At 42.5% G+C, this 22,409-nt stretch overlaps 1 protein-coding gene across 4 annotated transcripts in view; it reads left to right on the forward strand.

Moving 5' to 3' along the window:
- Window positions 1–22,409, forward strand: part of KCNIP1 (potassium voltage-gated channel interacting protein 1) — a 400,236-nt gene that overhangs the window by 248,764 nt on the left and 129,063 nt on the right. The window contains exon 2 of one of the 4 annotated variants that reach the window (XM_085073221.1): window positions 13,450–13,540. The exons of the other annotated variants lie outside the window; for them this stretch is intronic. The gene's annotated coding sequence lies outside the window, so the exon portion shown is untranslated. The remainder of the gene's footprint in view (window positions 1–13,449; window positions 13,541–22,409) is intronic. 4 annotated transcript variants of the gene reach the window in all.

Below are 22,409 nucleotides of genomic sequence, written 5' to 3' on the forward strand. Positions count from 1 at the left end.
GTCCCGCACAACATGCTTGTCTCTAAGAGAGAGGTGGATTTGTTGGATGGGCCACTCAGTGGATAAAGGATTGGCTGGACAGCCATACACAAAGAGTTGTGATCAGTGCTTCATTATCCACGTGGAGACCAGGGACAAGTGGGGTCCCTCGGGGATCAGTACTGGAGCAGATACTGTTCAACATCTTTGCTGTCAACGTGGACAGAGGGATCAAGTTATCCTTAGCAAATTTGCTAATGACATTGAGCTGTGTGGTGCTGTTGATGTGCTTGGGGGGAAGGGGTGGATCCAAAGGGACCTGGACAGGCTGGAGAGGTGGGGCCTGTGCAAACCTCATGAAGCTCAACAAAACAAAATGCAGGGTCCTCCACCTGGGTTTGGTCAATCCCAGACACACAGACAAGTTGGGCAGAGGAGTGACTGAGAGCAGCCCTGGGAGAAGGACTTGTGGTGATGGTTGATGAAAAGCTCACCATGAGCTGGCACTGAGTGTTTCCAGCCCACAAACCAAAGGAGTCCAGGGCTGCATCCAAAGAAGTGTGGCCAGCAGGTCGAGGGAGGGGATTCTCCCTCTCCACTCTGCTCTCCTGAGATCCCACCTAGAGCACTGCCCAGTTCTGGCTCCCAGCATAAGGACATGGAACTGTTGGAGCAAGTCCAGAGGAGGCCACAAAGTTGCTACAGAGACTGAAGCACCTTCCCTATGGATACAGGCTGGGAGAGCTGGGGCTGTTCAGGCTGCAGAAGAGAAGACCTTCCAACACCTAAAGGGGGCATAGAGGAAAGCCAGAGAGGGCCTCTACATCAGAAACTGTAGTGACAGAACAAGGGTAAATGAAAGAGAGTAGGTTTAGATTAGATATTGGCAGCAAATTTTTTCCTGTGAGGGTAAGGTAGGGTGAGACACAGACACAGGTTGCCCAGGAAGGTTGTAGATGCCCCAACACCAGCAGTGTTCAAAGCCAGATTGCATAAAGGCATGAGCAACCTGGTTTAGTGGGAGGTGTCCCTGCTCATGGCAGGGAAGGTTGAGACTAGGTAATCTTTAAGGTCCCTTCCAACCCTTTAAGATTCTGTGATTTTATGAAAGCAGGTCAGAGAACACTTCCTAAAAGACACCATCAGAATAATTTGAAATGGAAAAATGGTTGCTGATAGGCTGTGTGTTTTGCATTCTCATGTAAATGGTTGTAAAGGACCTAGCTGGGTCATCTCAAATCTGTTTCCTACCATAACCATTGATTGCCATTGTCTAATCTCAATCTAGAGCTAGCAATGAGCTGCATGTGTTGAATGCTGCATGTATTAAATGCCAAATATAGTTTCAGTTTACATGTTGATGCAAAGTATAAATTCAGTGAAAAGGTTTTCTGCAGCAGCTTACCTGTTGCCTCATGGTATGAGTAAGAAATTCTGTCCCCTGATGTAGAAACATAGTAGCAAGTGAGGACTCCTGCACTAGGTGACTGTCTGCCCAAGGGATATTCCTATTTCTGAAGAAAGGAGGACAGTCCTTTTGGAGGGAGGAATGTTGAAACTACTTCCTGATGTAGTGAAGAGAAGGCTCATGATGTTGGGATGTTTGGGTGACAGCTCAGGCAAGGTCTCAAAAGGGATGGAGTATGGAAACTATCCTGCTGGGGGTGGTCAGGCTGCCAGCCTGGACAAGCCCTGAGCCCAGAGTGAGGTAAGTGCTTACAGCTCTGAGGCTCATGAGAAAGAGGGAGGAGCAGGTTTCTGAGTATGAGGCTGTGTGAAGTAGCTAAAGTGTCATTTTTCTTTCCTTCTTGGCACATTTGTCTTCATGACTTTTGTTCCTAACTATGTCTATTGTGTATGATTTAAATACATATTAAATATTTTGAAGATAACTTGAGTGAAGGTTGATTTTGAAGCAGTGGGAGAGCTCTGTTGTGATGGCTGTAGTGATGCTTAAAATTGATGTGTTTGACTGTTCATGCAGAGCCTGGGACAATGGCACATTCCCATTATCCAGAAGGCAGCAGGATAGGTGCCCATGCAGCCTGCCTCAGGTCTTCATAGCCTGAAAGGAAGAGAGACCTTCTGGTAGGGACACTGCCTAGCTTTTTGTGGCTAGCGCAGGTCTTTCCCATGAGAATTCTTTTTGTGTTTTATAGATAAATATAAAGTTTGGATGTTATTAAAAACAGTGTCGCGAGATCTGGACGGTGCAGGCCTGGCCAGTCAGGCCTAGGGGGAGGTTTCTGACTGACCAATCTGGGTGACTTTTGAAAACTCTATATATATGATGAAATCAAAACAATAAAGGTCTTTCCTTCTTGCCACTGAGAACTGAGTTCTTTACTCTGCTAGCTGCTCAACAGCGACAGCTTTTGGGAAGTCAGAAGTCCCTTCTGTAGTCTGTGTTCTGTGGCAGAGATGTGTGGCTGGCAGCCATGGGTTTGAGCAGATTTCTACGTGTGCTTCTATGCACTAGCCTGCTTGAAGTAGGGAGCACTAGCACTGAATTTCATCTTTGACTGCCACTGGGAATGATTCTTCTGCATTTGCTTTAGCCAAGCATGTCTCTAATTCAAAAATGGGTCATCTTGTCTTTTTTCCCTCTGATCTCACAGGTTCTTTCCTCACCATGCAAATATTAATCTGGAATCAGCATAGGCCTAAGCTTGTTCCCACAGATCTTTCAGAATAATTTAGAATAAGTGCACTTAAAATTATGGTGGTTTTGACTACCTCATTCTTAATGTGAAATGACAGCTCTTCTTAATGAGTGCTCTCAAATCACTGGCTTTGCATAGAAAGCCCTACCTCTGTGGAGGGGTATTAATCTATACCTAGCACCTGAAACAGGATTTTAAGTTTAAAAGCTGTATCCAGATCTCTATATTTAGCTCTTCTTGTTTCAAAGGTATTCAGTTTGCAAATCCCTATGCTACTATTTTATATAAATCTTATTTCAGGTATTTGCATTTCAAATTTGGTTGGACTTATGCAAAAGGCTCTGCATACTGTAAGGCAGCTTGGTTTGGAGGCAGAAGAGTAGAAATGCCTCCCACTGAAAAGTACCAACCAGTAGTTCAATGCACGTTCCACAAAGTGTGCAAGAGATGATCACATCTCAGAGTGCTGTTTTCCCACTGTGACTAATGCCCCGTTCCAGGCCCCACGATGCCCTAATAATTTCCAGTTTTTTACTCTTTCTGTATCTGTAGCTTGATGTAGTTCTGTGCTTCTTATAAAGTGCTCCCAACACCTTTAGCCAAAACAATCCCTCTGAATAGAAAATCCAAGGACACGTTCATTGCCCTAGGGCCCAAAAATATGTAAACAAAGGTGAAGGTGGAGGAGCAGGCCTGGGGTGGTTAACATCCTCACCTAAGGGTGTGATTGGAGGATTAGGGACCAATATGCTAGTAGGACAGAATTTATAAAAGGTGAAGAGCTCGTGACCCAGAGTCCATTTTGGGTGTAGTCCCCAAGGGGAACTTTGCTTGCCTGAATGTACCTTGAAGGCTTTGAATAAATTTGTCTACTTTTTGTGCTCCTAATTTGTCTTGGCCTCTGTTTCAGGTGGCCTGCTTTTAGGCATCACCCCCAGCCATCCTTGCCAGTGCAAAACCCTGTAATTCAAGCATAGAACTATATCCACAGATAGGGATACCAAGAACACTTAGCAACCTATGATTTAGTTCAGCAGATTAGGATACTGCATTCTATCCATAAGGAAAAATATGCTTTTAGTCTACTACTAATATTTTTCTTTCTGAAAGGGAGGGAATTTTCTGCACAGGGCTCTCCTCTCCTCCTAGGGAAATAGCTCTGCAGAGACAATAATTCCAGAGCCTGTTCCCAGCCCAGCCAGTCCTCAGGGTCAATGAACTCAGACAAAACCACTTCATTTCTTGCTCCTGCATGAGCCACAGAGACCTCAGTTTAGCTTAGGAGTGCTCACCCATTCTTGATCACATGCAATGATCTTTCTTGCAGGAGGGGTGGTTTCTGTCTCTGATAGAGGAGGAACACTTTTGACATTGCTGGGAGGCAGGGGGGTCTCTGGGATGCTTCCTGATATCATTACAACAGGGAGATTCTGCAGAGGCCCTGCAAAAGGAAGGACATTTGCGTAGAAGTTACTGATCACTGTAACACCCTCCTTCTCTGGGGAAACAAATGGATATGCTGCATATTCAAGGGAGCTTGAGGTACTTTGTAGCCAAAGAACAGCTATCAGGGAATCTGTCTTCTGGTTTCAAGGCCTTGGTGATACGGCTGGTCATTCTGTGGGACACAGAAGGAGAGAAACAGGGCAGCTACTGCCAGCTGTCCTTCTAGCCCTAGAGAAGGAGGGAAGCCAGTCTGCTCTTTTCACCATGTGGAACAAGAGAGGGCTGATTACCAAATTTGTGGGGACAGCTTAGTTGGAGTATAAAACACTCTGATGCTGTCCTGAAGATCTAGAGCAGCAGCATCCCATCAGCTTGGGTAGGAGCCATAAAACCTTTTCTAGTGATAGGTTTTTCCAATTTTTCCTCTTTGCAAAGAATCTTTCAGAGCTGGATAGGAGAGGACTAGTGGGCTGTGTATGCTGGGGGGACAAAAGCCTATTAAGGAAAACTCCCAGTCTGGCCATTAATGAGGCTCTCTGGCCGTCACACTTCCAATGTCAGGGACTTTTACTGTTGGTACCGAAGCCCCTTCACAACAGAGGCTTCAGTGAGCCCACAGGTGCCTTGCTCCTACACACCCCATCACACGCAGTCACACAAGGTTTCTTCACTGGTTCCACCCCTGTTTCCCATGGCAGAGTCTCAGATGTCTTGTTCCATAAAGCCATTTATTCCTGGTGCAGTAACCCAGAAACAGCTTGAGCTGGTGCCTCTGGGGAGGGACCTCCAAAAAAGGAAGCCCTGGGCTTTTATCCCCCCACAGTGCAAAAGCACAAAAGTCTCGCTCTTCCTCCTGAGCCCTCAGCTCCTGCTGTGCCTCCCAGTGTCCCTCACCTGGCTGTGCCACCACTCTTTGTGCCTTTGCTTGGCAGTTCACAGCCTCTTCTCTCTCTGGGCTCAACCCAGAGCTCAACCTGTATCTCAACCTGTATCTCAACCTGTATCTCAACCTGTATCTTGCACTGCAGCTGCAAATGAACTGCTGCAACAGATACATTCCTCAATGAGCCTCCTCAGGCACCAGGTTGGCATCCAGTTCCTCCAGACACCAAACTGTTCCCTAGTGGCTCTCAGGAGAAATCGTGGTAAAAGTGGGCTCAGGTTCACGTGACTTACACTAGGAGTTTCCTGTGAAAGCAGCAGGCTTTCATGATGAGAGCAACTTGTGAGCTGTGTGCTCAGTGAGCTGTGCTGAGGATCCAAAACACATCTAAAAAGTAGCAGCAACAGATGCAATACCTGCCTCATGCTCACAGTATCATAGGGTGAAGATGCCAGAGGAATCTGGGCTGTAGGATGTGAGGTTGGAGCCCAATCTCTGAAACTCCAGGTAGGAGGCTTTGCTCTCCAGGATGGCAGGGCAGAACAGAGTGCTGTTAGTGGCCCATCAGCTTGCAGGTGCTGACCACTGGACAAATACTGAGAGGAACATGGCTGTTAAAGTTTGGTTCTAACCAAAATTTTCCTGAAGGTCTAGGATGAGTGAGTTCTTACTTTGGGAAAAATGATAGAAATGTAAAGGTAGATGCACCTGATTTTGTCGTCCAACAAAATTTCAAAATGGAAGCCAAAACACAGGAACATTTTATATTTGTTTTTATTTTTGAGTTGGCATTAGCTATTGAATTTAGTGCTGGTCAGGAATAGACTAGATTTATCCCAATCTACTAAACATAAATATATTTTTATTTGTCTTTTTTTTTCCCCTGTGACTTTTGAAGTATTGGTAATTTTAAGGCTTTCTGAAAATGCAAAAAAGGTTGGCCTCCATCCAGGCAGAGAGACAGCAGCTTGAATTTCATTTTTTCCAACTAATGAAAGTAGTGAGTCCTTCCACTCCAGAGTCAGCTTTGGGGGTGGGCTTCTGTAGGACACGGGTAAGATATCCAGGTTGCTCCCCTTTGTTGTGTGCTTTGTCACACTGAGAAGCATGGTTCATTCTTCTGAGCTGTATTTTCCAAAATAGCAGAGAGAAGATAATCTTTTGGCCTCTAATTTGCACATAGAAGTTGAACTGAGAGTGCTGAGGACCAGCTGTTTTCTCATTCTGTTGTCCAGCTGCCTCTGCTGTCTCTGCCTGGCACGGGCTTTTCTCTCATTTTATCCCTGCAGCAACCACTGGGGTCAGTCCTTGGGAGCTGTCAATTTGTTTTGTGAAGCTGCAGGTTGTTTTCTACGTTCCTTCACATGCAGTTGTTTTCACTAATTACATCCAGCCATCTGTAGCAATCGCCTCCTAGGTCAGCAGGTCTGTGCTAAGTTTTCACTCCTGGAATAGAGATGCTCCCCTTGATGCCAAGCGCTGGCCTGGCTGGGCAGTGTCCATGTGCCAGCAGCATGGGTCAGGATGCTGGGGGATACTCAGGAGGAAGGACAATGAGTCCCTATACCCAGTCACGAGTGAGGAGTGCTGGGATGGCCTTGGTGTTTGTTCACTTGAATTGTATCTATAGATTGTATCTATAGTGTGTTGTAAAGTAATCTTACTGGCATGAACACTTAAAGTCAGGGAATGATGCAGCTACTGCAAAGTAACTCAAGAAAAAAAAAGGAAATTAAGCTCCCAGAAACATCTCATTTGCTGCAAACTCCTGAACTTCGTACATCTACATCCCCAAGAGGAATTTTAATACTTTTTCTCACTTTGATGCTCTTATGACAGAACACTTTACAGCATCTGAGCTGTTCAAGAGTGTGAAATGGGGTTTGTCTTTGGGATTGCCGAAAACCCAAAGTGAAAATGAATTCACTGGAGATCAGTTAGTTCCTGTAAGTGTCTCTATAAAGATGCTTCTCTCAGTCTGTTAAGATTATCGGCTGCTGTGTCAACAGCCTGTGATAACACAGGAAATGAAAAAATGGTGGTAAAAGATCTCAGGCTGCTTATTAGAACTTTTTTAACTGTCACACAAAACCAAGGGAGCAATATAGTCAGAGGAGAATTTTCACATTCTCAGAAGCACAGACAACACTGTAGATTGAACTGTATTTGGTGCCTAGGTAAAAGAAAAACTCAGGGGGTTATTTTGTTGGTTTTTTCTGGGGTTTTAATGTTCTCTTATAAAAATATATTTTTTAAAAACAACATGAAAAGCATCAGGTAACTGGTTTTTTTTTCCTTGTCTCTGTGACTGGAGTCTCCTCAGTTGTCAAAAATGTCTGAGAGTGATTATAGAAAATGTACCTTTAAAACCTGTAACAGAAAGTCATATTGTTTGAGTCTCCTGTAAAAGCAATCGTTACCATCTATATTGAGAGAAGGACTGAGTGAAAGAAAAACAAACAAGTGTTGTAGCTCTGGCCTTGCCCCAGCTCTTCTTTGGTCAGCTGAAGACCTGAGGGATTCCATCTCCAGAGCTCCCCAGATGCACCTTCATGCGTTTATGAAGTGTTTCATCCTGCAGCATTGATGTTGATACAGTAATGGTGTTGCAGGCACAGTTGAGTTGGATTTCCCCAGGTTTGTAGGGAAATTATTTGTTTGCCTTGGTGTAGTCCTTCCTCCTTCACCATCTGAGTCCAAGGAAGAGGAGTTTACCTGGGGTAAGAAAAGGTTCCAGGGACTGTAGTCTCCAATCTCTCATGTCTCTAGTGGTTTTAAATTACTGGTTGATAATTAAAAGAATTAGTTTGTGTGTTGGGTTAGTTGAATGAAAGCAATATTAAGGTCAGTTTTAAAACCTCAAAGCAGGGAGCTGTGTGGTTTTGCTTGGAATGGGATTTATGGATGGGTAGTCTAAAAAATATTTTGCCCTAACAATTACAAAAGGTGTAGCTCAAGTAATTTAACCACTCACTTTTAAGAAGATCTTGCTTTCACTCAGTTTTCTGTTATCCGTCACTGCAGCATCTCCAGATCTTTCTCATATCAGTAATTAGATGTGTGCTTAGATCTCATAGCTGGAAGCTAAGGGTATACTTGGGCACTTGGAATACACATAAGAATACCCATATGCTTGAATGTTTTTTAAATGGCATTAACCATGTGGAATAACAAAACCCAGCCTGTAGTATTTTCAGTCTGACGATTTCTCTTTGGTGCAGTGGGCTGTCAGTAATGCTGAAGTGAACTGTGTGTTCACCACATCATCTGTGCCCTTTAAAATGGGTAGTTCCTGGACTCCAGGAACTTCATTCCTGCTCTGCAGGTTGCCCTCAAAGCCAAAGTTCATTGGCTGTGTTAGTGGTCAGACATGAATGACAAATTTCCCTCATTTCCAGTGAGCTGTGAGTAGTTAATTCCAAAGGACTCAGACAAGAAGGAAGCTGCTTTGCTAGGCTTGCATAAAGGCTAGGATTTGCTGGGGGTGATCCTTGCTGCCTTACTTAGATCTTACAAATAGATAGGCAGAGAGTATCTGGGGTGTCTGGATTGATAATTTGTTCAGTAACTGCCATAAAAGAGAACTTCATGGGGTAGCTGTAAGATCAACTGTGGATTCCTGTGTCCCTAGTATATCACAAGCCCCCTGAGGTGGACTGTCTGGGTGGTATCTTCTTTTTCATATGCCAGGGCAGCTTGCATATGGCCAAGCACAGTTTGCATATACATGTAAAGGGTACTAAAATACCATATTACTCTTTGTATCTATATCCAAGGTAGCAGTTTTAAATCTTTGTAAATGTTACATATTGTCAATTATGTTCTGCTCTCCCAAAAGGAGAGAAAACCACTCTTTGGGATACTCCTTAGGAAGAGACCAATGTATATTTTCAACAATACTGACTTGAATGTCATTCCAGTGCTGTGCTAGAAAAAGCAGACATGGAGCAAAAGCCATAAAGAGACTTTGGGAGTGCTGCCAGCTGCTGACACAAATGGCCTCTTCAAATATTTCTCTTCTTCCTACATTGTCATTTTGAAGAGCCATCCTTTCATCTCTTGGCAGCCTGATCCAGTATACATCCATATCAACCAACACTTGTAACGTGTCAATGTACTCTCCATTATACCCCTCTTTTACCCTAATCCTTTTTCTTCTGTGACCACTACCTTCTGTACTCAATAGAAGAAGGTTTGGCTTAAATCCTGCCACTGCCAGGGACCATGGTACAGGAAGTGTCCTGTACCTGGGACAGGCCCTAGTGACATTCTTACCATGGCCTGTTGTTACTTTTAAGGGCAGAAATTCGATAATGCAAATAAGATGGAATGCCTTTGACTATATTTGCATGTTTTGATATGCATTAACTTCATTTAAATGAAAGTTATAAATGCTTAGACTTCAAGCCTGGCAAGGCTGTGGTGTGAAACAAACCTTAAAACATGCTCTTGGCTGGCATCTCCCTGAGCCACAGGGCAGCCAGTCTTGGCTGCTCCTTCTTGGTGGCACCCAGAGCTATGTGGGGCTGAACTCTGCCTTTTAGCTCTTTCCTGCCATTATCTGGGCTTGCATTGGCTGTGGACTAGGAAAATAAATAAAACAACAACTAAAAGAGAGAGCCCTTGGATGCCCTACCTGCTGCTTCCTTGGCTCTGGCTTCCCTGCCACTCTGTCTGTTGTCACTATGCCAAACCCAACTCACATTTCTCTCTGCTGTCATCCACTGTGGCACACTGGTGTGTGTATATTGGGGCTTGGGCCACAAGTACAAGCTTCTGTGGGAAGAAAGACAAAGTTTTTCAAAGACTGCACATACAAAGACCCAATTTTATTTGTGCAGCAAAATAATGTTAACGTAGGGGTTGCCCAAGTAGTCCCTTTGAAATGTTGAGTGTTAATGTGCAAAGTCAGTAAAGCACAAATTGGGATCATTTATGCAGCAGGAAAGAGGAGAATTCCTCATAATCCAACCTAAAGTCGTGCAGTTATCACCAGTTTCTCTTTCCTCATGCAATTGTCATTCCCTGCATTTGTGGACTGCCAGGGCATGGTGTGCGGGGCTCGTGTGTGTGTGACACGGTGACAGCAGGTGGCAGCAGGACCCCGCCGGCTCCCGGCATTAATCCATCCGCAGGGCTGGGAGCCTCAGCAGCCTGAGCAGGTGCAGGTGGAGCGGTGAGGGCTGCAAGGGCGCCTCTGCTGCACAGCGAGCTGAGCTCGTCCTTGCCTTGGGACACGGGAATCTGGGGTGTTCCCACTGAATCTGCACTGACTGGCAACGCTGGACACCCAGCAGGCTGGCGCTGTCACAGCGGGATGGAAACAGGAGTTTGGAGAGAACGGCATTTCCAGGCGCAGGCTGACTGTGGCTCTCTACTTTTGCCTCCTGACAATGGCACCAGTGCCACTAGGTGGGGATAAGACCCTTTTCAAGCTGAAGTTAGATTTTCCTTCCCAGTCACTTGCTCTGGATGGACCCTTCAGCCGTGCATGTGGGTCTGGTGTCCAGAGAGTCCAGAGTGTGCAGTGGTTGGGGTATCCGGTGGTGCTCCCCGTCACAGCTCTGCCCCAGGAACATGTCAGACACACCACGCTCCAACTGGCCTTTTCCAGTCATCTCTTGAAAGCAGTGCTTGCATCACCAGTATGGTGGCAAAGTGTTAAAGTGCATAAATTAAACTTGATTGGTGGTTGGAGAAGGCAAAAGAATAAAATTAATTTCTCTGTGTCACTTTTGTCCACCCCTGAGCTGACAGGCTCAGCACAGCTCTTGAGAAAGGGCTGAGCTGGCCTTATGGTGGCTGGAGCACAGAGCTGGTGGTGTTGGTGAGTTGGAGTGACCCAAACCATGTCAGAAGCATGTGGCCAGTCAGTGCTGGGGGAACCAGCAGACATCAGCTCCTCACACCAGGGCAGCTCGGTGCTGGGCAGGAGGCATTTCACTTCCAGCTGCTCATGTGCTGCTGCAGATGCTGAGACCTTGGGGACACAGAAGTCCTGCTTTGTAGTGTGTAGCATTTGCAGCTGGATTTGGCAGTGCTGAGAGACTGATCATTTCAGATGCTTCTGAATACAAATATGTTTTTTTTGGCTGATAATCTAGAAATTAATGTGTTTTCATCTGAAGTCCTTCTGTATCTCATTAACTAAGGTTATACACTAAATGTTTTGTATCACATTAGGGAAGCATTCCTGGTACTCTCTGAATTCTGAGCTCTGAATAATTTCTAGATATATTTCATTACCCATAACAGCTGATCCACATGTCCATTTCCATAATCACAGACTCATAAAATAGCTTGGGTTGGAAGAAACCTTAAAGATGAACTAGTTCCAGCCTCCTGCCATGAACAGGGACACCTCCCACTATCCCAGGTTGCTCCAAGCCCTGTCCAACCTGGCCTTGGACACTTCCAGGGATCCAGGGATCCAGGGGCAGCCACAGCTTCTCTGGACAACCTGTGCCAGGGCCTCATCAGCCTCACAACAATTTCTTCCACATATCCCATCTAACCCTATGGTAGTGGACAGCCATTCCCTTGTCCTGTCACTAGATGCCCTTGTAAATAGTCTCTCTCCATGTTTCTTTTTGGCTTCTTTAAGACCTGGAAGGCCACAGTTAAGTAACCCCAGAGATTTTCTTCTCCAAGCTGAACAGTCCCAAATCTCCCAGCCTTTCCTCACAGCAGAGCTGCTCCATCCCTCTGATCATCTTGGTGCCTCCTCGGAACTCTCTTCAGCCAGTCCAAGTCTTTCCCGTGTTGGACACCCCAGAGCTGTAGGCATATTCAGAATTTAATGTCCATCTGGTCAAAGAAGTATCCCATCTCACATCCTCCTGTTAGGGTGTAGTTGTTACTCAATATTTGTGTAAGAAAAACTAGCAGAGCCTCCTAAAACCAGGTTATGTATAGCAGTGAAGGAAATTAGTAATTTTTCATTTTAGTCTGTATATATATGAGTATATCTCCTGTGTTTAGATAAAGATTTCAGTTCTTATGTGACCCCACATACATGCCATGAAAGCAGGTAAGAAGATACATGGCAAGAACTTGGGAAAAGCTCAAGGCCCAGGGAGATGCCACTAAATTCTCTTTGAGGTTATAATATTTATATTTTCCTTTTCAGAAAGACTATTACATTATTCTTGAGTAATGTTTACATTCTCACTTTCAGAAAATGGCAGATAATATTTATTTTTTATATTATAAGAAAAATAACCAACAAACTGTCTCCTCTGTAGTGTCAGCAGCCAGTCCACATAATTGTTGGTATGTCAGTGGCGTGTTGAATCTTATAATTTCTGTAGACTTTAATGATGTAAAAATGCCCTGGAAATGAGTACACAAATTGTACGAAACAGTGTTTTCAGTGGAAGATGAACAAAGTAATGTCAGGTATCATGGGCTTCTGTAGACCTGTCTTTATTAGTAAATTGCTTATCAGTTCATGCCAACACTGCCACAAACAATGGTGTTAAGTTGCTGCCTTCATTGTGTCACCTACAGATTAGAGAGGGGAGAGCCTGGTGTGGCACTGTCACTTGCCAGCTGGGAGAGCACCCTGAGTGTGGCACTGTCACCTGGAGAGAGGAGAGGATGTGTGCAACCATTTGTGACATTCCTGCCCTGGGAATTGGTGCAGAATCATCCTGTGCTGTAGAGTCTAGCTCACGTCAGTGCATCAGGCAGCCAGTGGGGCTAGACATCTGGGAAACCCAGATATTTTCCAGAGGTGGGATTTTTCAGTTGGAATGGCAGCCTGCCACCAGCATGGGAGAGGCTCTTCTCATGATGATTATTAAACCACCATTAATAAATTTACTGTGTTTTGGCAAATGGAAAAAATGTTTCATTCAAATATTTTTCACCCCAATCTCATTCTGGAAAGAAAACTGCTGGGAGACTGATGTGAGGATGTCATTATAATAGCTCACCTGACTCCAGCTGGTAGTTTAGGATCCAAGGAGTTGCTTCCATGGTAGGAACAGTTGTTCACCATGTGGATGTTGGCTTTTGACCTTTCAGGTCAAAAGGTCTCTTTTCATTGACTTTTAAATAGCAGGTACAAACCCTGTCTTACTCAGTCTGCTCAGCCTTGCACTCAGTCATGGTGTTTTAAACAACGCTGAAATACTCTGTTGCACTGTAAAGCTGCAGTGGAAGGGAAATCTGGGGAAAGACTCTATGAACAGACAAAACAGTACTTTGTAATAAGAAAGACAACAGATACTATGTTTTGTCCTTTGGCAGTGCAACTTATTTGTAATTAAATTATCAGGTTAAAAAATCTTTTAATTATTTAAGGACTAGGAGAAAAGTAGTTAAATAAATAATTCACCATGCTACAAATAGTTATTTTCACTCTTAAGTACTGTAAAATTTTTCAGGAAACCATTATTTATTTGCACTCCTCGGCAAGACATTTTTACTAAGTTTGTAGCTGTAACCCCAGATTTGTGTGTTGTTTTCTTGCAGGTAAGTCTGGATTGGTCTGTTTGAACAGTGCAGTTTGGGAATTAAGTGAACAAAGTAAGCCTCCTTCAAGCAGTCCCAGCCTGTTAGCAAGGTCAGAATTTTTTTTTTTTTTTTTAGCTCTAATACTGAAAATTAAAATTAAAATAGAATGGATGCTGTAATTGAAGATTGCTGTAGCTATCTGACACAACAGGATCTTTATGTCCACTGTGAATGTCGAAGAACAAATATGTGCACTGAGAACTATTATGCAGGCTACTATTTTTGTGGTCCATCCTTAAACTAGGACTGGATGGGGACAATATGAAATATACATGTTACTGACATTTTAAAGGGTAGTATAACTTTTAATACTATTTTTTCATTGATCATTTAAATGGGCTCTCTAGTTGAGACAGATTTCCAGATACAAAACTTGAGTAGGGCCAAGTTAACAGGTCATACTCTGAAAAGCTTACTTTGTGAATCATTCAGAGCTGATTATCATTTATTAATCACCTGGCAGCAGGACCTTGCTGGAAGTCAATAAAATGCTGATGCTGGACTGGCATGGACCCATGCTCTGTGGCACTCCTGCTGGCAGCAGGCGTGCTTCCTTTGCAAGCTTCCATGCACTGCAGAGAGTGGCCTCTATTCAGATGGTGGCATGTTTATTGTGTCAGAGTCAAAAAATATTTCCTTTGAAATTTTCTTCCTCTTTTTTCTTCTTCCATTATCTCCAAGAACAATTACATTCATGTCCTGCCACATCCTAGTGTTGTCTGTGTAAATCAAACTGTGGCTTCTTTAGAAATCCATACTAAGAAGGACTGTCTCGTCCTAATCTGTGATTCCTGTGCATGTACTAGTAACAAAAGTCTTTCAGCAATATTTCTGTATGCCCATGTTGTGGTACCTCTTCAGATCAGTGCTGTTGTAATGCAAATTGCAGGACAGGTATTGAAGATCAATATACAGAAAATGGTACACAAGGCATGTTCTCTTCCAATCACTCAGGAATTTTAAAATTGTTCACTAGCCAAATACATTTTTTTTCATATTTCAAGTAGGCAAGAGCTACTGCCTGTCCTCAAATTATTGATTAGTTCTGCACTACTCTAGATGTTATACATTTGGTTATGTTTCAATTACTGTTCAGCTCTGACAGCAAAATGCTATATGAATGCTGAAAAAGTTCTTACGCTTGGCTTTTCCCCTTTCCTTTTTTCCTTCCCCCTTTCTTCTTTTCCCTTTCAGTTTTCTCTTTCCCTTTCCCTTTCCCCTTATGTTGACTGATGTTAGGATGATTTTTATCAACTGAGAAAAGAAGTCATATGTTCCTTGCAGCTCTATCACCACTACCCTTTTGAGCATGACGTATCAAGGGAGTATTTTTCCAATCAAGTAAGTGCTTCACTTCTGAAGTGAGTGAAACTGATAGTTGAGGTCAGCAAAACATGTAACTGGATTCAAATCTGCTACATTCCTCTCTTTTTTTTTTTTGCCTGGAAGATGACAATGACTTTGGTCAGGCTCACCCATTTGTTTGGACATTCTAGACATAACAACCTCAATACACATTTACATCCACTTTTGAACACCTTCTGTCTCCCAGTTTTATAACTCAGCTTGCATCCTGCACTTGCTTCAGACCAAGTCATTCACCACAGAAATTTTACACTTTAAGGTTGATCCTTTGAGGCCTTTTGATTCCAACTATCCATTTTTGTCTTTTGAAATCAGTTTGGTTTCCAAAACCTGGCTGAGCAGATTCTTTTCTTCTACAACAGTTATCAGCCTCTAATACATCTCTGTACCAGACTCTGTCATGACATGTGATACTTCTGTGTCTTTTTAAATGGTATGTACTGAGCTCATGCCTTTGGTATGAGTTCCCCCTCCAGAATCCTTAGATCCCTTGTCAGCCTTGGCTTGGAGAGTTTTGCATAAGGACCCGTTTCCACACTCCTTAAACAACTTTTTCATTGCCTCCAAGGGCAATAAGCATTCCTATGAACCAGGTACACTGCACTGTGATAAATATGCTGTAGTGTAACAAGGTTGTATGGTGTATTTTAAGAAACTCTGGAACTATTAATGACAGAGGGGTTGAATGTGAAAATACCATCCATCACGTCTCATTGCCATGAAAAGCAGACTTGTATTTCAGCATTTCTGATTGAAGTGCATAAATGCCTTTCTCAAGGGCTTTTAGATGTAAGTATGAATACTGCCAAATAAAAAATAAAACCTTAGAAATAAACATCTAATGTAGCCAAAGTTATAAGCAGCATTATGGAAAGAAGATCCAGTTTAAAGATATATACAAAAAAATAACTTCCTGTAGATCCACTGAAGCTGAAGTTGATATTCAGTTCATATGGTCCTTCCATTGGATGCAGAAATGATGATGAGGATTTAGGAGAGAAGTTAAAAGGGAATGCTTTTGAAAATGCTGTCCATATATAGCCAGCATCTGCCCCCCAGTATCTCTCAGAACTCAGCAGTATGGAAGATTTCATCAGGTATAAGAATTTCATTTTCAAACTCTGCCTCTTCTGTACGCCTCACATAATGAGCTGTCTGTCTTTGTTGCCCTCGGACTAGTGATCATATACAGAGAAAAATATTCTGCCTTAAGCCAAAATGAATCCTAACCTACAGCAGACTAGGACTACAGTTACCTTCAGTAATGACCAGTTTGTGTGGTGTCTGTAGAGTGCTGCACTCTAGGTTTAGACCATGGTAGGCTGCAAAATGGGGAGCATGTCTAAGTGAGAATTCTTCCTGTGAAAGAGAGCTGTTATGGGAAGCATCTACTGCAGCTCACCTGGTGGCTCAGAGCTCCATTGCAGAACCATGCTCTGAAACTGACTGTGACAGCCTTTGGTTTCTGATTTGTACCTTCATGTTGATGTTGAAATCCTCCTTGTCATCGTTTTAGTAGAGAAGAGGAACAAGACAGAACCTATTGCTCTTGGGATATGTAGGAAGGAGATGCTTGTGATTAGACTTTTGATCAGGCAGCTTATTGAGATAGCACCACTGGAAAAACAACAGAGAGAAGGGGTGGAGAGGAGTCATACTTTTGAGGTATCTGCAGTTTTAGTATGAGAAATGAGTATATTTATTGCTTACATTTAATATCAAGGCAATATTTATAAAGCGGAGTGGGAACTAGATGTTCTTTAATGTCACTTCCAATGCAAACCATTCTATGATTCTGTAATTCTGTGGAACTCTGGGCTGTATTTGTCCATAAAGAGAATTCTGATTGTGCAAGATCATTGTGCTGTTCCTGATGGAATGGACTGCAGAGTGTAACACATGCAAAAATGTACAGTCTTAAGCATAGTCTGAAATGTATTTGTTTGGGCTGTTTGGATCAGTGGAGGAGCCATGCAGGGAGTATCTTCAGCTTCACTCTTTCCTCTTGGTTAGGCACAGCACAGTACAAGACATTCCATGGAGTGTGATGAGACCTACAAGGCATTTTTAGTGGTATTTTTAATTTTGCAGCAGAATTACTAACATGTTTGGGAGGGGAAGAAAATAAAGGTTGTAAGATTAAAAATATACTTATTTTCCTTTAAACCTTGCAGTTCTAGAACCCAAATGGCACTTGCTATCCCAGATAAAGTAGCCATGGTAATTTAACTGTAGTTCTGTTTACTACACTCTTTCTCTTGCTATGGGCTAGGGAACTGATTATGCTCATATTCAGGTATAAAGTATTCTTCATGAAGGAATTGAAATATGTCTTCTGTGTTTAATTGATGGAACTGTTTGCTCAACTTTTAGCCATAGAGGCGGAATGTCATACTTTTCCTACTGTAGATTTATATATTTGACTGACATGATCTTGCAAGCGCTGATATGATGGAAAATACTCAAGAACCAAATACCTTAAATCTGCTTTGAGCAGACTCAGCTACTCTGGCCCTTGAAATGCTGGTCCATTCCCTGAGGACTTTCCGGGTGAAAAATCTTACTGATGCTACTTTCATGGACGTGGTGTGAACAGCAGAAATGTTTTCACCTGTAACCTTAAATTGAAATATAGTGACCAACTTTAGTAAAAACACAGATGTAACATGAGGCTGTTCCTGGTTTTTTGCTGCGCTTCAGTGGCTGAGAAAGATGCTTATTGCCCCTGAATCAAAACTGCTATCTGGAGTCAAATGACTTATCCACTGAAATTAGGGATGCTTAGTGGCATTCAATGGCTTAAATTCATTGTGAAACAGGCTGTGGAGGAGAAGAACAGGGCCTTTTTGATTATTTCTGGAGATTTGTTTTACATTATTTCTCAGTGTTCTTTTTTCCTTAAAAATACCTCCCTCATGTCAGAAAAAATCCAGATGAAAGAGTTGTCCCTGAGTTTCTTGTCTCTTTGTACTGCTGATGATTGTTCTGGTGATGCAAAGTTGTACATCATCAGGGTTTCTGGAGAACACACTTATTTCTGAAGCTAAAAGCATGATTCTGGCAGCAAGTGTCTGAAAGACAGAGCATATCTTAAGATTTCTTAAGATAATTTCTTAAGTAATCTATGTTACAATTGTAGCTTTTTATTGGAATCTCATATCACCATGTGTACTTTAAACATTGTCTTCTCTTAGATGGAAGTTTAATGCTCAGTAGTCATTTACATGCTAAAGAGTACACAGGATTTTATATAATGTCTTAGTTCAGGTATTAAGTGCCACATCATGAACATGAGCCCAGCTCATTTCTTGCCGAACACACAGACAAATTTGGTCAGTTCTAAACCACTTTTTCTGTAAAAAAACAGTAAAATTGCAAATTCTCAAGCATAGTTCAGATTTTACAGAACTTTAGCCCTTTCACAAGAGAATGAGGCTTCAACAAAGTTTCTGAGGACAAAAGGACCTCCTGTGTTGGGGTGACATAAATTTAGGTTGCAGCATCAGTTCTAGTCTTCTGAGGAACATGAAACTGGCATTTTATGTCCTGATGCAATTTCCTCTCATGGCAGAAAACTTTTTCTCATGATGTTAAGACTTGATAGGAGTGCAAACTCTGGAACTTGTGATAGTACTTGTGATAGTACTCCTTCCTTTCAGATGGAGAATGTACATTCCTCTCAGTAATAACAAAGCAGGTAGCCTCTGATTTTCTTAGATTAGCTAATTCTGCTACCTCAGTGTTGTCTTCAAATGAGTTCCTGTATTTCAAATCTTTTTAAGCATCACTTCTTTTCAGCTTTGTTCTCTGAAAGTATCACTACCAAAAAAGGTGGAAAATAGAGTTATGTAATTAATGTTTTCTGTGCCTCCTGTATGCCAAAGGAATGGCAACATCTGTGCAACTAGTAGATACACATCTGTGATTTTTGAGAACTTTCAGATTACTGTCCATCTGCTTATTACTTCAGTCCTGTTATTTCCCGCAAAAACAGGGAACACTGAACACAGCTGCACATTCACTGGTGTCACTCCAGCTGTTATGAGTATTAGGATCACCAATATTTTGCTCCCAATAACTGCAATATTTTGCTATTGGGAAAATGTTCGACAGTGAAAAGAGAAATATTTTATGCCAATCAAAGTATTGTGTCTTATGGCTGGGAACTGTGTCTGTAAGGCAGCCTGTCTGTGAAGTTTCAGACGAAAGGTACATTTGCTGTTTCTGATAGACTCATGCATGTACAACACCATCTTCTTTTGCCTGCTTTCAGCTGGATCCCAGCTGACTTCAGCCCCACAAGTCAATCAGTTTACATATTTCTCTTCTTAAGCAGAAGGACCTGAAGAAAGGATGCCTCTGCCCCATCCCATGGCACTGTATTATCTTTTGTGTGTTCCAATTTCTCATCAGTAACTTGTTTCTTCCCGTAGCCCTCTCTCAGTATTATCATAGTGTGCAGATCTTCATAATTTTGCTCTATGTAGGTCTGTGATATTTTATCTCTCTTTGCTTGTTAGAGACATTAACAGTTTAGTATGTGAATAGATTGCCACAGTGATACACTTGTCATGAAAAAACATGATTTCCTAATTCGGTATAGTTTTTCTAGATCTTCTGGATGTCTGTGTCTGTATCTCACAGAGATGGTTGCCCCAAAGCAATTGTTTTGTGTTATATTTAATCTGAGCTGAGAAGCATCAATGAGCATTATGCATTTATATACATTCTTCAGGAAAGTTTATTTCTTGATAAGTCTCTTAAATATAAGCACAATGTGTGAAAATATTAAACTTTGTCTCACAAAATTCAGAAGTATATTTTACTTTGAGTCTATAGCCTTTTAATAATTTAGTCAAGACCATAGAATGGCACCTGGCCAACCAGTAAATTATTAGGACCTCTAAAAGGGTTGAGGCCAACTAATGCTTTGGGAGCTTTGAAATTTTATTTTTAACTCATTGAGAGTTAATCAATGCACGAGGGAGTGAAGGAGTTTAAAGGTAAATGTATCACCAGGAAAAACTGTGGGCATAAAAGCAAAGTTGGAAAAGCGATTTCATCTCCTGTGTTGATTGTTGTGTTACACAATGGTTGGAAGTTTGGCAGGTCTCTAAAGCCTGTTGAATTTGCTTTTAGAGATGAGAAATATATATTTGGTTGTTTCGCTTTTCCTGTCACCTTGTCTTTATAAACCTTTCTAGTTTTGTTGTTTGTTTTGAATCAATAAATGTTGTTGATTGTTTTTTAAAGGGAACATTTCTTTGTTGAGGAGGAATTCTAGGAAATTGAGTAACATTACATAATTCCCCCTTGTTTGAAGTAGTGAGCCTGAAAACTGGGTACCTCAATGGTCCTGGAGATCAACATCTCTTTGCATTTCTGCTGTCATCTTGCAGGTGTCCACCCAACTACAGTTCCTCTGTAAAATATATATAAGATATGGTTAGTTACCATGTTTGCACACTTTTCATTCAGTGTTTATAGAGAGCAGGTATTGCTGTCATCACAATGTCATCCAATAATGTGTATGGACAAAGACCAAAGAGCACACGCAGATTGCCCCTGCTGCAGAGATGTGTGTTGATACGTATTGCATGGAACGAGGCCTTTCATTTCCCTGGGTTTCAGGTCAGGCATCTGTAGGAAGGTATCTCCATTGATGCTTCCATATTTCAAAGCACATCTGGCACAGTCTTGGACAAGACAAAAGGGCTGAGTCAGCACTTTGAAACTGCCCTCAGAGAGCAAATGCTTGCAGTGAAGTGCATTGTTAATGCTCTTCATCAGCGAGTGCCAATTTCAGCCACTATTTCAGGAAGTCTTTGTTAACTCAGACCCAGAGTACTGCAGCAGTGAGATCCTAGGGATCTAAGTGTGAGCCTTGCCTGCATATGAAAATCATGACCAGACCTGGACTTTCCTTTGGCACTGCTTCATCCCATGATTTTCAGGTATGCTTTGTAAGCCTCCACAACAATTCCTCTCCCTCCTTGATATTTATGCTCTTTGAATATGGGCAATTAACACCTTTTCCTGAGTCAAATGATAAATATTTTTTATTTTTAATAAATCTCTATGAGTCTTCTCTTCTAGAAGCCTTGTGGATGCAATCTTGTCTTTACTGCAGATATACAGGATCAGCTACTAGGCTTCAGTCTTGCTGAAAACTGCTCAAGGCCATGATAGAGAAAAGACTGGTAGGTGAGCCAAACGTGAATTTTGGTAACCTGCTGGGCTGCAGAAAGCATACTTCAGAATCTTGTGTATAGCTGAATTTACAGCTCTAATTTCTGGAAAGAGAAAGGGAGAAAGTAAAAATTCACCCGTAAGTCTGAAACAGTTTTCTTACTCAATAAGTCTTACAGAAAATGCTCTAAGAAAAAGAGTGCCTCCACAGACAAGACAAGCCAGGTAGCTTTCATCAGTGCAGTCTACTTGGCAACCAGCATATTGCATCTTTATTTCTTAAATGCTTTATCTGGACTGTGACAGATAGCTGCTAACACAACAGGCTGCCTTCAAACAAGATATGTCTCTCAAAAGGCTGCTTCAAAACCAACGTAGTGTTTGTTCCATTAATAAGTAATCTTTCTGAAGCTTTTAATGTACCTTATCTGACATGATATGGGCTAAAGTTGTTATTTTAGAGAGCAGTGAACTAATATAAGGTTTGGTTTGTTCAAGAGGTGTGGCTGCACAGGGTCTCTCTCGTGGGAAACTTTCCCTTCTCACGTTAAGTATGAGAAACATAAAAGACTGTGAGAACAGAGTGTGTTTGGAATTGGGTGTTGTAGCACCTTAACCAGTCACCCTGGGGGGTGGGTGACTGCTGTCCAGTCAGAATATTGTTCTTGCCTGTATATAAAAGCATGTTAATCAATAAATGCTCTCTCTTCAGTTGCTTTGACCCGCTGGTGTGTGCTCCAATCACTTTGTTCCAGGTACAACAGGACAAAGAGGGATTATGCATTCTCTGATAAAACCGAAGCAGTGGGGAGCTGCAGTAGATTTGGAAGCTTTGCTTCAGACTGTAGTTCTGCTACTCTTAATGGTGACATTGTAGACACAGTCTTGGTTCTGATCAACCCTTTGAGTGAGAAAAGTTTGCATACAAGCTGTACCCAGTGTAGACATCCATCTCACGAATGGGGGAGACCTTGGAAAGTAACCAGAGAGCTAAGTGGGTGTCCAGTCCCTGGTGCCTGCAGGGTTTGTGAGGAGATGGTGCTGGTGGGAAGGAATCCCGTCCTGCCCTAGCACCACATGCATTGCTAAGCTGGAGTTATTGCCTTGAGGATGGGTAGGAGAAGAAGCTGTAGTAGCTCAGGCCATAGTGCCCTGAGCCCATGGGCTCAGTGTTTGCTGCACATCCCCATGGCTGCGGATGGAGAATGGCAGGAGAACAGAGCTGGCACCTGGCACTTCAGCCATGGCTGGAAACAGAGGCTGCCATGGCCAACCATGGGAAAGGACTTGAGTCTTTGTGCTACAAAGAGCAGCTCCTTTGGCCTATAAGACATTTCTGGCTGGAAATTGGTTACACTGAATAT

Source organism: Lichenostomus cassidix, chromosome 13, assembly GCF_008360975.1.
Source record: "Lichenostomus cassidix isolate B80296 chromosome 13, HeHo_3.0, whole genome shotgun sequence".
Classification (NCBI taxonomy): domain Eukaryota; kingdom Metazoa; phylum Chordata; class Aves; order Passeriformes; family Meliphagidae; genus Lichenostomus; species Lichenostomus cassidix.